Genomic DNA, 7,647 nt, shown 5'->3' with positions numbered 1-7,647 from the left:
ATACTATTCACCTTGAAAAGAAAGGAAATTCTGACACACAGTACAACATGGATAAACCTTGAGGACATTATCTCAGTAAAACAAGCCACTCACAGAAAGACAAATATATGGTGTGATTCCACTTATATGAGGTTCCCATGTATATCTTGGCTGCACTGGATCTCCCCTGTGGTGTGTGGGCTTCTCTAGTTGTGGCACTCGGACTTAGCTGCCCTTCGGATGTTGGGATCTTAGCTCCCCTACCAGGGATGGAACCCCTGCCCCCTGCATTGGAAGGTGGATTTTTAACCACTGGACCACCAGGGAAGCCCCTTTAGGCACTATTTTAAGTTGCTACGTTTGTGGCTATTTGTTAGGCAGAAACAGAAAACCATACAGTCTCCTAATTGGGGACAGAAAAAGAAAGAAGATATTTGGTGGGGGAGAAATGAATTTCAGTGACTGACTTTGGCTTCTTCACATACTTCCACCTCCTCGAGTTTTTGAGGACCTGCTGCTCTGCCCACTGGCCCACCACGTCCCTGGCCCTGGGCACACACTGCCCACCGGTGGGGAGCCTCCCCTGAAGCCACCACATCTTCTCAACTTTAGGCTGAATGCTTCCAACAGAGAAGCCACAATCGGACCTTTTCCATATTCCCCAAAGCACCCGGGACAGGGCCAAGCACACAATAAACACTCAGAAATATTTTTGGTTTAAGACATTTTCTTTCAGCTCCTGTGACCAGCAGGGCCAATGAAGGAACCCGAAACCCAGCCAGCCACAGGGACCCAGAGAGCCCCTCCCAGGAGACTCTGGTCTCACAGCGTCCTGGGGTTAACGAAATGCCAGGAGACACAGGAGATGAGAGTTGATCCCTAGGTCAGGAAGATCCCTGGAGGAGGAAATGGCAGCCTGCTCCAGGATGCTTGCCTGGGAAATCCCATGAACAGAGGATCCTGGCAGGCCGCAGTCCATGGGGTTGCAAAGATTCAGACACAACCAAGCGGGCATGCACCACATGCAAGATGGGGATACCCATCTCTGCAGCCTGACCTTTCATTAACACTGGCCAGTCACATTTTCAAGCACGAGTGGGCCACCACTGCTCTCAATCACAATCAGTTGTGTTTTTTTATTTGAATGTTTACTTACACCTGGAATGTGCAAACAAAGGAAGTGAGACTAAAGAGGATGAGAGCTCACACAACATACTACCTGTATTTCGTTCAACAACAGATTTATTCCAGATACCCACCATGTCCAGACACCGATCAAAGACCCTGGAGACAGAGAATCAGATCAGAGTGGCTCCAACCCTCGAACTTGAATCCAGGCCTCCCCTGAGCACAGAGGTTGTGTCAGTCTTTGACAGTTTGGAGACTAGGAGATTGAATTTTTTCAGGTTGTTAAAATGAGTGGGGGCAAACCCAAGTCTGCTCTGGGGAGGCAGTGGGTGGGGTCCCTTCTGCACCCACCCCTGGGATTCTGGCCCGCCTTCTGTGCCCCACCCTCGACTCCCATCACAGGCAGTGATGTCACTGGCTAAATAACTGTGCGACAATCTTGGCAAATTTCATCCAGAGCCCTCAAGCACAGATTAAAAAGTAAGTCCATGGCATTTGAACACACCTTTGGGATTCCCTGGTGGCTCAAATGGTAAAGAGTCTGCCTGCAGTGTGGGAGACCTGAGTTCGATCCCTGGGTCAGAAAGATCCCCTGGAGAAGAAAATGGCAACCCACTCCAGTATTCTTGCCTGGAAAATCCCGTGGACGGAGGAGGAGCCTGGTGGGCTACAGTCCATAGTGTCACAAAGAGTCGGACACAACTGAGCAACTTTACTTTCACTTTTACTTACAGTTTACGAGGCACTGTCATGTTCATTGTCTCATCTGACCCTCCCAGGAGCCCTAGGAAGTGGGTGGGGTAAAGATTATTATCTCTACATTTTTTCTTTAGTCACTAAGTACTTTTTCTCTTACCTTGGAGGTGGGGTATCTCTTCATGGCTGCTCCAGCGAAGCACAGCTGCTGCTCCTTACCTTGGACAAGGGGTATCTCCTCAGGGCCACCCCTCCTTACCTTGAACGTGGAGTAGCTCCTCTTGGCCCTCCTGCGCCCGCGCAACCACCACTCCTTGGACGTGGGGTTGCTCCTCTCAGCCACCGTCCAAGGTAAGAGAAACCCAAGTAAGACGGTAGGTGTTGCGAGAGGCATCAGAGGGCAGACACACTAAAACCATAATCACAGAAAACTAGTCAATCTAATCACACAGACCACAGCCTTGAGTTAGACCACAGTCTAACTCAATGAAACTAAGCCATGCCATGTGGGGCCACCCAAGATTGGCAGGTCATGGTGGAGAGGTCTGACAGAATGTGGTCCACTGGAGAAGGGAATGGCAAACCACTTCAGTATTCTTGCCTTGAGAACCCCATGAACAGTATGAAAAGGCAAAATGATAGGATACTGAAAGAGGAACTCCCCAGGTCAGTAGGTGCCCAATATGCTACTAGAGATCAGTGGAGAAATAACTCCAGAAAGAATTAAGGGATGGAGCCAAAGCAAAAACAATACCCAGGTGTGGATGTGACTGGTGATAGAAGCAAGGTCCGATGCTGTAAAGAGCAATATTGCATAGGAACCTGGAATGTTAGGTCCATGAATCAAGGCAAATTGGAAGTGGTCAAACAGAAGATGGCAAGAGTGAATGTCGACATTCTAGGAATCAGCGAACTAAAATGGACTGGAATGAGTCAATTTAACTCAGATGACCGTTATATCTACTACTGTGGGCAGGAATCCCTTAGAAGAAATGGAGTAGCCATCATGGTCAACAAGAATCCGAAATGCAGTACTTGGATGCAATCTCAAAAATGACAGAATGATCTCTGTTCATTTCCAATGCAAACCATTCAAAATTATAGTAATCCAAGTCTATGCCCCAACCAGTAATGCTGAAGAAGCTGAACAGTTCTATGAAGACCTACAAGACCTTTTAGAACACCCAAAAAAGATGTCTTTTTCATTATAGGGGACTGGAATGCAAAACTAGGAAGTCAAGAAACACCTGGGGTAACAGGCAAATTTGGCCTTGGAGTACGGAATGAAGCGGGGCAAAGGCTAATAGAGTTTTGCCAAGAGAACACACTGGTCATAGCAAACACCCTCTTCCAACAACACAAGAGAAGACTCTACACATGGACATCAGCAGATGGTCAACACCGAAATCAGATTATGTTCTTTACAGCCAAAGATGGAGAAGCTCTATACAGTCAGCATAAACAAGACGGGGAGCTAACTGTGGTCATGAACTCGTTATTGCCAAATTTAGACTTAAATTGAAGAAAGTAGGGAAAACCACTAGACCATTCAGGTATGACCTAAATCAAATCCCTAATGATTATACAGTGGAAGTGAGAAATAGATTTAAGGGACTAGATCTAATAGATAGAGTGCCTGATGAACTATGGACGGAGGTTCATGACATTGTACAGGAGACAGGGATCAAGACCATCCCCATGGAAAAGAAATGCAAAAAAGCAAAATGGCTGTCTGGGCAGGCCTTACAAATAGCTGTGAAAAGAAGAGAAGTGAAAAGCAAAGGAGAAAAGGAAAGATATAAGCATCTGAATGCAGAGTTCCAAAGAATAGCAAGAGGAGATAAGAAAGCCTTCCTCAGCGATCAATGCAAAGAAATAGAGGAAAACAACATAATGGGAAAGACTAGAGATCTCTTCAAGAAAATTAGAGATACCAAGGGAACATTTCATGTAAAGATGGGCTCAATAAAGGACAGAAATGGTATGGACCTAACAGAAGCAGAAGATATTAAGAAGAGGTGGCAAGAATACACAGAAGTGAAGTGAAAGTCACTCAGTCATGTCCGACTCACTGCGATCCCATGGACTATACAGTCCATGGAATTCTCTAGGCCAGAATCCTAGAGTGGGTACTGTTCCCCAATACACAGAAGAACTGTACAAAGAAGATGTTCATGACCAAGATAATCACGATGGTGTGATCACTCACCTAGAGCCAGACATCCTGGAATGTGAAGTCAAGTGGGCCTTAGAAAGCATCACTATGAACAAAGCTAGTGGAGGTGATGGAATTCCAGTTGAGCTATTTCAAATCCTGAAAGATGATGCTGTGAAAGTGCTGCACTCAATATGCCAGCAAATTTGGAAAACTCAGCAGTGGCCACAGGACTGGAAAAGGTCAAAGAAAGAAAGGCAATGCCAAAGAATGCTCAAACTACTGCACAATTGCACTCATCTCACACACTAGTAAACTAATGCTCAAAATTCTCCAAGCCAGGCTTCAGCAATATGTGAACCATGAACTTTCAGATGTGCAAGCTGGTTTTAGAAAAGGCAGAGGGGAGGCTGGTAAGAGAAGGGAGCCTGGGATGTGCAGAAGACAGACCCCACCATGGACCCTGCCCTGCCAGCCACACCCTTATCCTCAGCTATAAGAGCCACCCACCAAAAAAAAAAAAAAGAGCCACCCACCACCTGCTAGCTGCCACCATACATGACTCCTGCAGCTTTTCTCACAGGAGAAGTCACCAGCCTAGCCTCTAAAGATGGCCTTTGTCCCTGCACCAGGCTACCAGCCCACCTACAACCCGACACTGCCCTACCACAACCCCATCCCAGGAGGTCTCAGAGTTGGAATGTCCATTTACATGCAAGGAGTGGCTAGCGAGCACATGAAGAGGTTCTTCGTGAACTTCGAGGTGGGGCAGGGCCAAGGGGCAGACGTCGCTTTCCACTTCAATCCCCGCTTTGATGGCTGGGATAAGGTGGTCTTGAACTCGAAGCAGAACGGCTCGTGGGGCAACGAGGAGAGGAAAATGAGCATGCCCTTCCGCAAGGGTGCGGCCTTCGAGCTGGTGTTCATGGTCATGATGGAGCACTTCAAGGTGGTGGTGAATGGGACTCCCTTCCATGAGTTTAAGCACCGGATCCTGCTGCAGATGGTCACCCACCTGCATGTGGATGGCGACCTGATGCTTCAATCAATTAACTTCATTGGAGGCCAGCCCCCCTCAAACCAGATGCCCATGCCTGCTAAGGCGTACCCAAGTCCCGGACAGTACTATCAACAACAAAGCAGACTGCCTACCATGGAGGGACCCCCAGCCTTCAACCCACCTGTGCCATTTAATGGGAGACTGCAAGGGGGGGCTCATAGCTCGAAGAACCATCATTATCAAGGGCTACATACCCCCCACAGCCAAGAGCTTTGTCATCAACTTCAAGGTGGGATCCTCTGGGGACGTGGCTCTGCACATTAACCCCCTCATGACCGAGGGCGCTGTGGTTCGGAACAGCTTTCTGAATGGCTCTTGGGGATCTGAGGAGAGGAAGGTCCCCTACAACCCATTCGGTCCTGGACAGTTCTTTGATCTGTCCGTTCGTTGTGGTGCAGATCGCTTCAAGGTGTATGCCAATGGCCAGCACCTCTTCGACTTCTCCCATAGCCTCTCAGCCTTCCAGAGGGTGGACTTGGTGGAGATCCACGGTGATGTCACCTTGTCCTACGTCCAGATCTGATCTATTCCTGGGGCCATAACCCTTGGGAACACAGAGGAAGATCCTGTAGGACCCTTTCTAAGCCCGTAATAAAATGTCTGAGGGTGTCTCATGAATGAAAAAAAAAAGAAAAGGCAGAGGAACCAGAGATCAAATTGCCAACATCTGCTGGATCATCAAAAAAGCAAGAGAGTTCCAGAAAAATCATCTATTTCTGCTTTATTGACTATGCCAAAGCCTTTGGCTGTGTGGATCACAATAAACTGTGGAAAATTCTGAAAGAGATGGGAATACCAGACCACCTGACCTGCCTCTTGAGAAACCTATATGCAGATCAGGAAGCAACAGTTAGAACTGGACATGGAACAACAGACTGATTCCAAATAGGAAAAGGAATACGTCAAGGCTGTATACTGTCACCCTGCTTATTTAACTTATATGCAGAGTACATTATGAGAAACGCTGGGCTGGAAGAAGCACAAGTTGGAATCAAGATTGCCAGGAGAAATATCAATAACCTCAGATATGCAGATGACACCACCCTATGGCAGAAAGTGAAGAGGAACTAAAAAGCCTCTTGATGAAAGTGAAAGAGGAGAGTGAAAAAGTTGGCTTAAAGCTCAACATTCAGAAAACGAAGATCATGGCATCCAGTCCCATCACTTCATGGGAAATAGATGGAGAAACAGTGGAAACAGTGTCAGACTTTATTTTGGGGGGCTCCAAAATCAGTGCAGATGGTGATTGCAGCCATGAAATTAAAAGACTCTTACTCCTTGGAAGGAAAGTTACGACCAACCTAGATAGCATATTCAAAAGCAGAGACATTACTTTGCCAACAAAGGTCCATCTAGTCAAGGCTATGGTTTTTCCAATGGTCATGTATGGATGTGAGAGTTGCACTGTGAATAAAGCTGAGCACCAAAGAATTGATGCTTTTGAACTGTGGTGTTGGAGAAGACTCTTGAGAGTCCCTTGGACTGCAAGGAGATCCAACCAGTCCATCCTACAGGAGATCAGTCCTGGGTGTTCTTTGGAAGGACTGATGCTAAAGCTGAAACTCCAGTACTTTGGCCACCTCATGCGAAGAGTTGACTCATTGGAAAAGACCCTGATGCCTGGGGGGATTGGGGGTAGGAGGAGAAGGGGACGACAGAGGATGAGATGGCTGGATGGCATCACCGACTCCATGGACATGAGTTTGAGTGAACTCCAGGAGTTGGTGATGGACAGGGAGACCTGGCGTGATGCAATTCATGGGATGGCAAAGAGTCGGACACGACTGAGCGACTGAACTGAACTGAAGTCCTTTTTCAACCCCATTGACTGTAGCCCACCAGACTCCTTTGTTCATGGGGTTTTTCAGGCAAGAGTACTGCAGTGGGTTACCATTTCTTTCTCCAGGGGATCTTCCCGACCCAGGGATTGAACCTGTGTCTCCTGCATTGCAGGTGGATTCTTTACCAACAAACCATCTCCACTTCACAGATGAGGAAACCAAGGCCCCAAGAGTTGAGGTGATTCACCCAAGGTCACCTAGTTTAGAAGCCAAAAATCCATGTTTCTTCCCTTTCTACCATCTTGTCTCTAGTCTTTGGGCCTAAATGGGAACTCAAAGGGAGACTAGCTGAGCTCTTCTCAGCTGGCCTTAGTGGCTGCTCTTTTGAGAATTTTGTTATTGAAAGAATGAAAGAAAAGTAAGGATCAAGAGTAAGAGGAAGACACAAGGATGCCTGATAGTCCAGTAACTATCAAAACTCTCCAAAACTTGAGAGCTTTCAAGGAACTCACATATTTCTTATCTCATTTGGTTCAAAGAACAATCCCACTAGGTTAATAAAGCAAGTATAATGGTGGCTCAGACGGTAAAGAATCCTCAGACACGACTGAGCGACGAACACACTGATTGATTGTAAAAAGGCTGGCTCAGAATCAACCCCTAACTCTTCTGATTCTCAAACTCTTTCCATAACCTAAGCGAGGGCATTCTTAGCACACATACCCTACTTCTGTCCCTTTGGTCTTGAGAGTCAGGACCAAGAGACAATTGGACACCCTTCTCTTGTGTGTCCATACAAGTCCAACTTATAGTGACCTTTATTTTTTATTTGTATTTTTGGCTATGCC

The 7,647-nt window shown here is 46.9% G+C and overlaps 1 pseudogene across 1 annotated transcript; it reads left to right on the top strand.

Annotated features, from left to right (window-relative positions):
• Positions 1-4,512: 4,512 nt before the first annotated feature.
• LOC113883724 lies at positions 4,513-5,632 on the top strand (annotated as a pseudogene). Its single transcript, XR_003508719.1, has one exon. The product of XR_003508719.1 is annotated as a galectin-4 pseudogene (transcript).
• The last annotated feature ends 2,015 nt before the right edge of the window (positions 5,633-7,647 follow it).

This window comes from Bos indicus x Bos taurus, chromosome 25 (assembly GCF_003369695.1).
Source record: "Bos indicus x Bos taurus breed Angus x Brahman F1 hybrid chromosome 25, Bos_hybrid_MaternalHap_v2.0, whole genome shotgun sequence".
Taxonomy (NCBI): Eukaryota; Metazoa; Chordata; class Mammalia; order Artiodactyla; family Bovidae; genus Bos; species Bos indicus x Bos taurus.
This window is presented reverse-complemented; position numbering and strand designations above follow the sequence as displayed.